This window comes from Mauremys mutica, chromosome 12, assembly GCF_020497125.1.
Source record: "Mauremys mutica isolate MM-2020 ecotype Southern chromosome 12, ASM2049712v1, whole genome shotgun sequence".
In the NCBI taxonomy this organism is placed as follows: Eukaryota; Metazoa; Chordata; order Testudines; family Geoemydidae; genus Mauremys; species Mauremys mutica.
The window spans coordinates 26680542-26691468 of record NC_059083.1 but is presented as its reverse complement, the minus strand read 5'-3'; the positions used below and the strand labels follow the sequence as shown (position 1 = coordinate 26691468).

The window sequence follows — 10927 nt, the reverse complement described above, 5'->3', positions numbered from 1 at the left end:
CTCAGCTGGGTCCTGAGAGAGCCTGGCCCAGGTAGGCTCTGCTCCTGCTCTAGCCTGGCTGCTTCCACCACTCCCAAGAGGCCAGAGTTATCCTGCCCCAGGACCAGTTCTGGCTGCGCTGCCATCTCAGCCTGGCATCCTGGCTGGGGTTAGCGTGTAGGAGAGTAGGTCTCTAGGGGGTCTGGGTAGGTGCTGGGCACTGGGGGGTGGGTAGATCTCTGTGTGTTGGGGGGCTGTCAGTGGGGGAGATCTGTGTGTGTGTGGGCGCTGGGAAGTGTGGGGGGTCTGTGCGGGGCACTGTGCAGTTGTGGTGGTGGGGGGCACTGGACAGTGAGGGGATCTGTAGCGGGGCTCTGGGTGGGAAGGTGTGGGGCACTGTGCAGTTGTGGGAGGGCTGTGGGGGGTCTTCAGCTAGGGGGGCACTGGTCAGTGAGAGGATCTGTGGGGGGGTTCTGAGTGGGTGGGGGAGTGATCTGGGAGGGCACTGGGCAGGGGGTTTGTGGGGGTTTCTGGGTGGTGTGGCACTGGGCATAGGGAGTCAGAGGGGTGCTGGGCAGGGGGTTTGTGAGAGTCTCTGGGTGGTGCGGCACTGGGTGAAGGGAGTCAGAGGGGTGCTGCATGGGCCCACCCACAAGGGGAAGAAGCACAATGGCAGTGCTGGGACGGGCTGGACAGCGTGGGTCTGGCAGCTCCCGGTTTGTAAACAGTGCCCTTGTACTGGGCTGGGTGGAGTGGAGCTGTCCCTGCCATGCCATGACTCATCTCCCATTGCCCCCGGCCAGCCCCTCGCTCTGAGGACTCTGCCCCCCTGCCCCATGTCCCCATTTCCCCCATGGGGACCCACAAATATGTTTAGCACTGGGCCCACAACAGGTTAATCCGGCCCTGTTTGGGGTGCAGGCTCTGGAATGGAGTTGGGGGTGCAGGAGGGTCGCAGGCTATGGGGAGTTTGAGTGACGGGTGCAGGCTCTGACCTGGGGCAGGGGATTCGGGTACAGGAGGGGGTACAGACATGTGGGCTCTGGGAGGGAGTTATCAAATCAGCACGTTGTATAAGAGAAAGGAGCTGCAGTGATTTCATATAGACATAGAAAATGATAGAAGACACTTTTCCATAGTCAAAATGTGACAGGCAGAGTTTGAGGGAGGGAGGGGGCGTCTGTACAATATTTCCCACATTCAGTCTCCCGGCTGGAGCAGTAACAGCCCCGCAGCACTTGTATAGGATCGAGAGGAGCTGCGGTGTCTGAGCTTTGACAGTCTAGGAATTGGGCTGCCGGTGCCTTTAAGACCCAGCGCTAGGAACCCGCCCCCTGCTCCGGGGCTGACACGCGGCAGAACGAAAACAGCCTGTGCCCCCCCCACAACCCCGACACCCCCAGATCTGCGAGCCCAGCAGGTGGCTCATCCCGAGGGGCCACTGTTCCCCCCCACCCCTTCCCTCAACAGGGGTTTTGTCCCCGCACAGGGTCTCGCAGCGTCCCCCCCCCCCCCCCGGGCTTAACCCCGGCTCCCACCCCCCACCCCCGGTTTTTCCCCTTCAGCCTCTCTCCTGCCGCTGCCTACAGCAGCTTGACCCCCCCCCGCCAGTAAATGTCTGTCCCCCGCTCAGACCCTAGCAGCCCCCCCCCCGCTGCGATTTGCCCCCTTGAGCATTTTAAATCCCCCCAAAGAGGCGGCAGCAAATGGCAAGGAGAAGTGAGGGAAGCGGCGACAGCGAAGGTTACTGGGCATGCTCAGTTCGGGTGCGCATGCTCAGTGCAGCCAAAGTAGTGAATCTGGCAAACACACACACACACACACACACACCCCAAGGCCCCTTTTGTTAACGTAAAGTTCCGGTTTCCCCCACACTCGCGGTGCAGCAGGACCGGGGCTGTTTCTTTAAGAGCAGACTCGACCCTCCCCACGTGACAGGGTTTGCAATGAGGCAATGGACAGTATTACTTTCACTTTCCCCGGGCGAACGGTGCGAGCCGAGCGCAGGTTTGTCAATTGGGAACAAACCCACGTTTCTTGTAACAACGTTCTACCGAAAAGTCACGAGACAAAACTGCGGCTCTTTGATCGCCAGAATTAGCTGAGCAACATAGGTGAGAAACGGGACCAGTCAGTGACCATGTCACTGTCCCAGCCAAAGGGGTGAAGTCTGGCCACACCCGGGAGATTTTAAACTTCTCAGAAGACCCAACCAGGTGGGTGAATTTTGCTTACGAAGGGCTGTTTGTAACGTCTAATACCCGATACTTGTTGCGGGGACAGATTGTTCAATACACAAGGAGTAAATAATCCCGTGATCATTTGTTTCTCTCTTTATGGAAACTTGACAGAACAGCTACATTCACAATGATTTGTCGTCAAATACGTTGCAGTTTGTTTTCATAGCAATGTAACTCGAGACTTTTACAGCTTGTGGAATTAGTCATTTCTTTGTTTTGCTGCATTTTTCTCAAGAACAGTGGGCCCAACACTGTTCTTGGGGGAGATTTGTAACTCCCTATATTTTGAATACAGGAAACTTACTGCACCAAACCCAGCGGCCATCAGTCTAGTTTTCTCCCTGTGCTGTCACTGCAGTTTTCTGCCTCTTGACTGGGGGGCGGGGTGAATCCTTTTGTTCTTGTAAAAAATAAAATTATGCTCTGAATCAATCGAATCAGAAACCTGCCTCATTTTCTCCTTCTGAACTCAGTGGGAATTAAACATGTGTCTAAAGTTGATCCTGTGTTCAAGAGTGTCACTGAGTAGGACTTCAGGCTATATTAAAAAGGGGAAATTTATATATTGTGTAACAGATTATCTCCTCCTGTGTGAAAAGCTATTCAAGGGGCAATATCATGAAGAAACCTATAGGAGTGCAGTTATTTTAAATGGCAGCATTGTTGGCAAATTGTTTTTGTTCTGTTTAAAACATTTTGCTTATTTTTAAAAATTTAATCACGTATTATTGCACAAAAATTAGATTTTAGTTTTTCTTTTTTTCAGTTTTCATGTTTGCTCCTTTTTCTCCTTTGAGACAGGATAAGGGATGGGCGAATACAATGTTTTTATTCTATTTGATTAAGGTTTCTCATTTTGAATCAATTTTTAAATATTTTTTTTCATTTAGCATCATTTCATTGAATAATTAGAAACATTAAAATAATAGGAAAAATCAGTTTTTTAAAAAAAGTATAAAAGCCATTTTGTATTAAAAAATCATTTTTGTTTAAACATTTTTCACCAACTGCAGTGTTGTCAATTCTCATAATTTTTTGTGATTTTTTTACATTATGTCTCACAATATTCTGTAATTTTCTGAAATTCCTAATGCTCTAGTTATGAGTTTCATTCTATTAAACATATAAGGGCCTTTCAGGAATTTAATATAAAAAGAATGTGTGATCTGCTGACCTTGTCCTATATAAAGAAGAAGAATGCATGTGAATTTATTGATAGAGAGTGGAGGCAGAGGCAGGGCCGGCTCTAACATTTTTGTCGCCCCAAGCCAAAAAAAAAAATAGCGCCGCCCGACCCCTCCCTGAGCACTGCCCAAGTCCCTGCCCCCCCCCCCCAGCGCCATGCCGCGCCGCCCAAGTCCCCGCCCCCCCCAGCGGCATGCCGCGCCGCCCAAGACCACGCCCCTCCGAGTACCGCGTCGTGCCGCCCAAGTCCCCGCCAGCGCTGCCTGGCCAAACGAAAAACAACAAAAACAAACCCCGATCGCCGCCCCCCTCCCAAGGTGCCGCCCCAAGCACGTGCTTGGTAGGCTGGTGCCTGGAGCCAGCCCTGGGCAGAGGTGTGTGTTTGGGTCAAGAATAGGTGAGAGGAGACCCTTGGGCAGTAGAAATGAACCAGAGATTTTGATCATAGCAGATACATCTGTGTTCGGCTCAGTCCTTCATCTCCCCCTACTGCTAGTTCTCAGGTGATTACCGCTGTCTGTCTCTGGGCCCACTTGAGACAAGGTTCGGCAAAGTCTAGCCTCTCATATTTGTACTTCGAATCTGTTTTTTTACTACTAAAATGTAGTGCACCCAGACACTATAATGATGGGCCCTATAGACATGCCCCTGCGGTAAATCAGTAAATAAACACATGTTCTTCCTTAGTTGGGAAATAAAATAAAAAATCATACCCACTGTCCATAATGCAGACACAGCCATCGATGCCCTGCTGAACTTCATACATAAAGAAAATCTGCCCAATTTCCAAATAAATTGGACACAGAATCATAGAATATCAGGGTTGGAAGGGACCTCTGGAGGTCATCTAGTCCAACCCCCTGCTCAAAGCAGGACCAATTCCCAACTAAATCATCCCAGCCAGGGCTTTGTCAAGCCTGACCTTAAAAACCTCTAAGGAAGAAGATTCCACCACCTCCCTAGGTAACCCATTCCAGTGCTTCACCACCCTCCTAGTGAAAAAGGTTTTCCTAATATCCAACCTAAACCTCCCCCACTGCAACTTGAGACCATTACTCCTTGTTCTGTCATCGATTACAACTGAGAACAGTCTAGATCCATCCTCTTTGGAACCCCCTTTCAGGTAGTTGAAAGCTGGGCACCTGGGGCAGGAGAAGACTCTTGCGCAGATCCTAGGACGGTTCTTCTGGCCCAGGATCCACCACGACATAAAGAGGTACTGCAGTTCTTGCCCGGAGTGCCAGCTCGCTGCTCCGCCCGGGGTACCCAGGGCACCCCTAGTCCCCATGCCCCTCATGGAAGCACCCTTTGAAAGGATTGCCATGGATCTCGTGGGTCCACTACCAAAAAGTGCAGCCGGGTTCCAGTACGTTCTGGTGCTTGTGGACTACGCCACCCGATTCCCGGAGGCCATCCCATTGCGGAGCATTACAGCCCGGACCATTGCCGGGGAGTTGGTGAAGATCTTCACGGGTCTGCCCCTGGGGAGCCTGTCCTGACTGGCTGGAGCTTCCCCGCGCCCGTTATGAAGAGGAACCGCCGGACCTTCCCCGTGAGCAGTACTGGGAGGAACCGCTGGAACTTCCCCGCGCCACATACAAAGAGGAGCCGCTGGGGCTTCCCCGTCCCTGCTGTTACCCAGAGGAGCCCCCTGAGCAGGCCTGGCCGGACTTCCCCGAGGAGCTGCCGGACCTGCCACCAAGCCCTGGTCCCGAGGAGCCTATGCTTATTGACTAGCTTGGACCCAGTGCAACTGACGAGGTAGGCCCTGAGGGGGAATTGGAAAGTAGCCCGGGGGTAGCCGACCCCTGTCAGGCTGCAGGCACCGGGGTGCCGATGTCAGTGTGTTGCGGTCAGGACCCCACTGACCAGCAGCGGTGATAGCCGCTGCCAGGGCCCCGGGCTGGGACACAGTGGAGTGGGTGGGCCTGTGTCCCCCCTGCCACCCCACTCGTGGGTGGCAGTCTTCCCCCTCAACCCACCGCTCCGGTCTAGGGACCTGAACTTCCTGTACTGTTTGCTGCTCAGCCCCTGCAACCAAGGGCCTGAGCTTCCTGTACTGTTTGCTGCTCAGCCCCCTGCCACAAAGGGCCTGAGCTCTCTGACTTTGTTTACTGCTCAGCCCCCTGCCACAAAGGGCCTGAGCTCCCTGACTATTTGTTTGCTGCTCAGCCCCGTGCCACAAAGGGCCTGAGCTCCCTGACTATTTGGTTGCTGCTCAGCCCTGCACCAAAGGGCCTGAGCCCCGTGTGCTGTATTGCAGCTCAGCCCCAGCAACAGAGGGCCTGAGCTTCCTAACACTGTTTACTGTTGCTCAGCCAGTCCAACAGAAGACGTGGAGTGAGTCGGTGTGGCTCCCCTCCTGCCCTGAGGAGGGTTGAGCCCCGGCGCGATCGATTACACAGATACACACTTGCATATGGGCTTTTTGGTTTCTCTGATTTATTTTTATTTCTGTGTGTTTGTTGGGCAAGATGTGGAGGGGGGTTTGATGTGTCTATAATAGGCTGGATCATTTCAGGGCCTGTTTTGATGTTCCCAGAGAACCCTCTCCCTTTAAAAGTCCTTCCAATTAGGGGGTTGTGTCGACATAGCTACGTGTCTGAGGGGTGTAAGTTTTTCAGTGCAGAGCAGCCCTCAGTCTCAGTCTTTCAAAATAATCTATAGAGATCTATCTTGTTAATAAAAGTGTGATTAAGTGGTAATTTTCTGAAATATTTTTGTGAAACCTGTGTGTGCCTCAGTTTCCTCTATATGTGGCATTGTTACCCCATGGGGGGAAAGGATTGTTTGCTCTCAGGGCAGGCTCGGAGACATAAATATGGTTGCTGCCCACCTGTCTGGGCCTTAGTCCCCATATTGATGGAGCATCTGAGAAAACAATGGCAAATCCAGTCACTGGATATTGACACCTAGCAACCAAACAACTCAGAGGCAGATGGATTTCCCCAGCTCTCAGCAGGGAAGCTGAGCAACATTCCCCAGCTCAAGAACAAAGGGCTGGAGAGGTGTCAGGTGGGGGAGAGGAGTTGGCTGTTGGATGGAGTCAGGGCTCTCACCTGGAGTCTGACCAAGGTGGTCGGCTGGACAGACAGACAGACAGAGCTTGAACAGGGGAGTTCACTACAGCTTGGCTGAGCTCTGGGCTGATGAGAATGTTCTATGCTTTAACCTTCAATTCTCTATGGTAACCTAAGGACTTCCCATACTGTGTCCAGTTGACTAGTACACCTGACTGTTTTCACAATGCTCTTTGAGCACCACTGCAAATAATGCTTGGTGAAGTGCATTTATCCCAGAAGGGCATGCAAGTCTCTACCAGGAGTATCTCAGCTGGACTCTCTGAATAGAGCTATCAGTGGGAAGCAGGATCACTGAAGGCCCAGAGGTCCAGTCTAAGGAGGTGGTAAAGCTGTGTGGCTTATCCAGGAGGAGGAGAGAGAGGCCTAGGGAGTCTGGCAAATTGAAGAGTCTAGAGACAGTTGCAAAGCTGGGGGTGTAGCACCAATCACATGAATCCATGACAGAAGTTAAAAACAGCTACACCCCAGAATAGGGTTTATCTTCAACCACTCCCTGCTGCAGTCAGCTTGTACTTGGTCTGAAGGTCCCTTGTGAGTGGCAGAGGTTCACAAGTTGTCTTCCTCCACACTGCTCTTTTGCAAGAATCAGCTACCTCTGAGTTCCAGCAGCTTTCCTCTGGGTTACTGTCCATTTCCTGTGACAAACTCTCCCCTTCAAAAGCATTTCCTGCAAGCGGAGCAGGCCCTGCAGGATGCCTGTTTAATACCAGTTGAGCCCAGAGGAATTTTCTTTTCCTGGCTGAGATGGGGGTGTGCCCTAGGACAGGGCGTGTTAATCTAGTTTTATAAAATTTGGGGTAAGTCTAAATTAGACAAACTTCACACCAAAATGTTCTTGGGGGTGGAGGGGGGGAGGCAGCAATAGAAAAGGGGAAATTGAATAGAAATAATCACTCAGCCTTAACATTGTATTGATGATAAAAAGAAACAACATATAAGAAAAGGAAAGCTCATAGTAAACATTTATATGTGCTGTAGGAGCAGCAGTGATCTGTATGCTCTGTATAACTATGCTCCATATAACCTGTATGTTCAAAAGGTCTGTTACATCAACCCTCCCCCCCTCCCCAGCCTTTTTGTCTCCTCTCCCTCTTTGAATACCTGTGAAGTGGCTTTCCCCCTCCTCCTCCCTCCTGGAATGCTTGTGGGATGAATGGGCTGCTTGAGCAGCTGGAAGATCAAGAGAGCTCCCAGGTAGACAGGGTGTCTGGGACTCTAATTAGGCAGCATTCACACACCCAGTGCATGGACACTGCATTGGACACTGTCCGAGGTGGTGTGTGACCAACCAGACTCGGCCAAGTCATCTCTAGTCACAGGCCATGAGGAGCAGGTCCTCAAAAGGAGAAGGAGCCATGTGCTCAGCAGCAGGTGTGGCTCTAGACATTTCATCGCCCCAAGCAGGGCGGCATGCCGTGGGGGGTGCTCTGCCGGTCGCCGGTAGGGCGGCAGGCATCTCCGGTGGACCTCCCGCAGGCATGCCTGCGGAGGGTCCGTTGGTCCTGCGGGACCCCCCACAGGCACGCCTGCAGGAGGTCCACCGGAGCCGCGGGACCAGCGGACCCTCTGCAACCACGCCTGCGGGAGGTCCACCGGAGCCACCTACCGGCGACCGTCTGAGCGCCCCCCATGGCATGCCGCCCCAAGCACGTGCTTGGCGTGCTGGGGCCTGGAGCCGCCCCTGCTCAGCAGTGCACTCACAAGCTTGTACCGCCCGTGAAGGCCCTTTGCCCAGACCACGTGGCCAGTGGTTCACCACATTGCATTGCATCGTGCCTCGGGAAGACTTACCTTCAACACACCGTCCATCGCTGCGCTGTGGGACACTTACCTTAAAGGATCCTGACATCTCCAGTGTCGTGCCTATCCTGGGAGCGTGAGTATGCGAGTCTGAGTGTGACCCACCCCCCCGTCCCCTTCTTTTGAGCTTAGCTATCAGTGTAATAAACATTCTGCTTTCTGCCAAAGTCTGGTGGGTCTCTAAGCTTACTAGCTGGCCCAATTTCAGGTAACATTATGCATTTCTGTTTTTTTCTGTTTGTTTTTGTTTAGGGAAACGAGATCTAGACATTGGTAAATGGCATTATCCTTCCTCTGAGAAGAAAAATTTTGTGCAAAATTGGATCTTCATGTCAGAGTATGGTTAGCACATTTAATGCCACATCCCAGTGAGCAGGTCTTGTAGTCCTGGCCCTCATTTAATCAGAAGGGCAGGGAGGTGGGCAGTGATTGGGGAGTTCTGACCCAGGTTCCTAGGAGGATCATCAGTGTGTGGTCCCCAAAGTTGTCCTCCAAGTAACCCTCCCTGGGTCACTTCCTGCTATCTGCTGTTCTCCCCCAGCTTCCAGTCCAAGATAAGGTGAAAAGAAAAAGAAAAGGCAATCAAACCATCAGCCCCAACCAGGCTAAGCGAGCAGTCAGTCCTTTGGGGAAGCTTCTTCAGTGCCATTGTCAGGCTCCTTCAGGGTAGGTCTGTCCCCCTCCCGTGCCTCCCCATTCTGAGCTGGGTTGCCACCCTTTCAGTTCTCTCTCCAGCTGGACCATGCTCTGCAGGGCTGGAGGGACAGGGCTACCTGGGCCCAATACTCTCCTTTTACCCCTTCAGGCCCAGTGTGGCATTTGGATATTCCATCACTCTGAGGAGTGGTTTCCTGGGACTGGTTCGTGTCCCCACCATCTCATGAAAAGAAGTTCAATTTTTTTATTTTCCATGACTGAACAATGTACCAGCCAAAATCTGTATGGTTGCATTGAGAGATATCACGGCATAATGCCTGTGTTATGACCAGTCAATGAGTTCAGCCAGTGGAGTGGTCCGTGGTCAGTGAAAGGGCTGCCCCCACCAATAATAGCACAGGGCATCGATGGCTCATTTCACCTCCAGAGCCTCCTCGATGACCAATTAGGCTACCTCCTGTGGGAATAACTTCCTGCTGAGATAGAGGACAGGGTGTTCTCTTCCTCCAAATTCTTGAGATAGCACTTTTCTGAGTCTGGCATCAGACACATCTGTTAGGAGAATAAAGGGCTTTGAGAAATCCAAGTGGAATAGTGCTGACTTCTGGGTCAATGGGTCTTGTAGTGCCCTAAATGCCTTGTCACAGCTTTTGGTCTAACAGACCCTTGTGGGTGCAGTGTCCTTAACCAAGTTAAGTCTTGACTCAAGTCAGCGCCACTGCTATGGGTACCCACATGGCCCCACAGTATGCTAACATTTTTATGGGTGACTTAGGGGACGAGAGCTGAGGAAGCATTGTTCTAATGCTCCTACTCTACTTGCACTACATTGATGACATCTTCATCATCTGGACCCATGGGAAAGAGGCCCTTGAAGAATTCCACCAGGATTTCAACAATTTCCACCCCATCATCAGCCTTAGCCTGGACCAGTCCACACAAGAGAGCCACTTCCTGGACACTACAGTGCAAATAAGCAATGGTCACATAACCACCACCCTATACCAGAAACCTACTGACCACTGTACTTACCTACATGCCTCCAGCTTTCATTCAGGACACATCACACAATCCATTGTCTACAGCCAAGCTCTAAAATACAATCACATTTGTTCCAGTCCCTCAGACAGAGACAAACACCTTCAGGATCTCTATCAAGCGTTTTTAAAACTACAATACCCACCTGGTGAAGTGAAGAAACAGATTGACCAAGCCAGAAGAGTACCCAGAAGTCACCTGCTACAGGACAGGCCCAACAAAGAAAGTAACAGAACCTTCAGCCCTCAACTAAAACCTCTCCAGCGCATCATCAAGGATCTACAATCTATCCTGAAGGATGATCCCTCACTCTCTCAGATCTTGGGAGACAGGCCAGTCCTCGCTTACAGACAGCCCTCCAACCCGAAGCAAATACTCACCAGCAACTACACACCACACAACAAAAACACTAACCCAGGAACCTATCCCTGCAACAAACCCCGTTGCCAACTCTGTCCGCATATCTATTCAAGGTACACCATTATAGGACATAACCACATCAGCCACACCATCAGGGGCTCGTTCACCTGCACATCTACCAATGTGATATATGCCATCATGTGCCAGCAATGCCCCTCTGCCATGTACACTGGCCAAACCGGACAGTTTCTATGCAAAAGAATAAACGGACACAAATCAGATGTCAAGAATTATAACATTAAAAAGCCCAGTCGGAGAACACTTCAATCTCCCTGGACATGCAATAACAGAATTAAAAGTAGCAATTCTTGAAAACAAAACAAAACAAAAAAAACCTTCAAAAACAGACTCCAATGAGGAACTGCAGAACTGGAATTAATTTGCAAACTGGACACCATCAAATTAGGCCTCAATAAAGACTGAGAGTGGATGGGTCACTACAAAAACTAACTTCCCCCTACTGTTACTCACACCTTCTTCTGAACTGTTTGAAATGGGCCATCCTGATTACATTGGCCTCATTAC

General features: G+C 51.2%; 1 protein-coding gene across 1 annotated transcript in view; it reads left to right on the top strand.

Annotated features, from left to right (window-relative positions):
- The first annotated feature begins 1939 nt into the window (after positions 1–1939).
- LOC123346298 (butyrophilin subfamily 1 member A1-like) overlaps positions 1940–10927 on the top strand; it is a 28387-nt gene continuing 19399 nt past the window's right edge. Inside the window, exon 1 of the mRNA XM_044983633.1 lies at positions 1940–2195. The gene's annotated coding sequence lies outside the window, so the exon portion shown is untranslated. The remainder of the gene's footprint in view (positions 2196–10927) is intronic.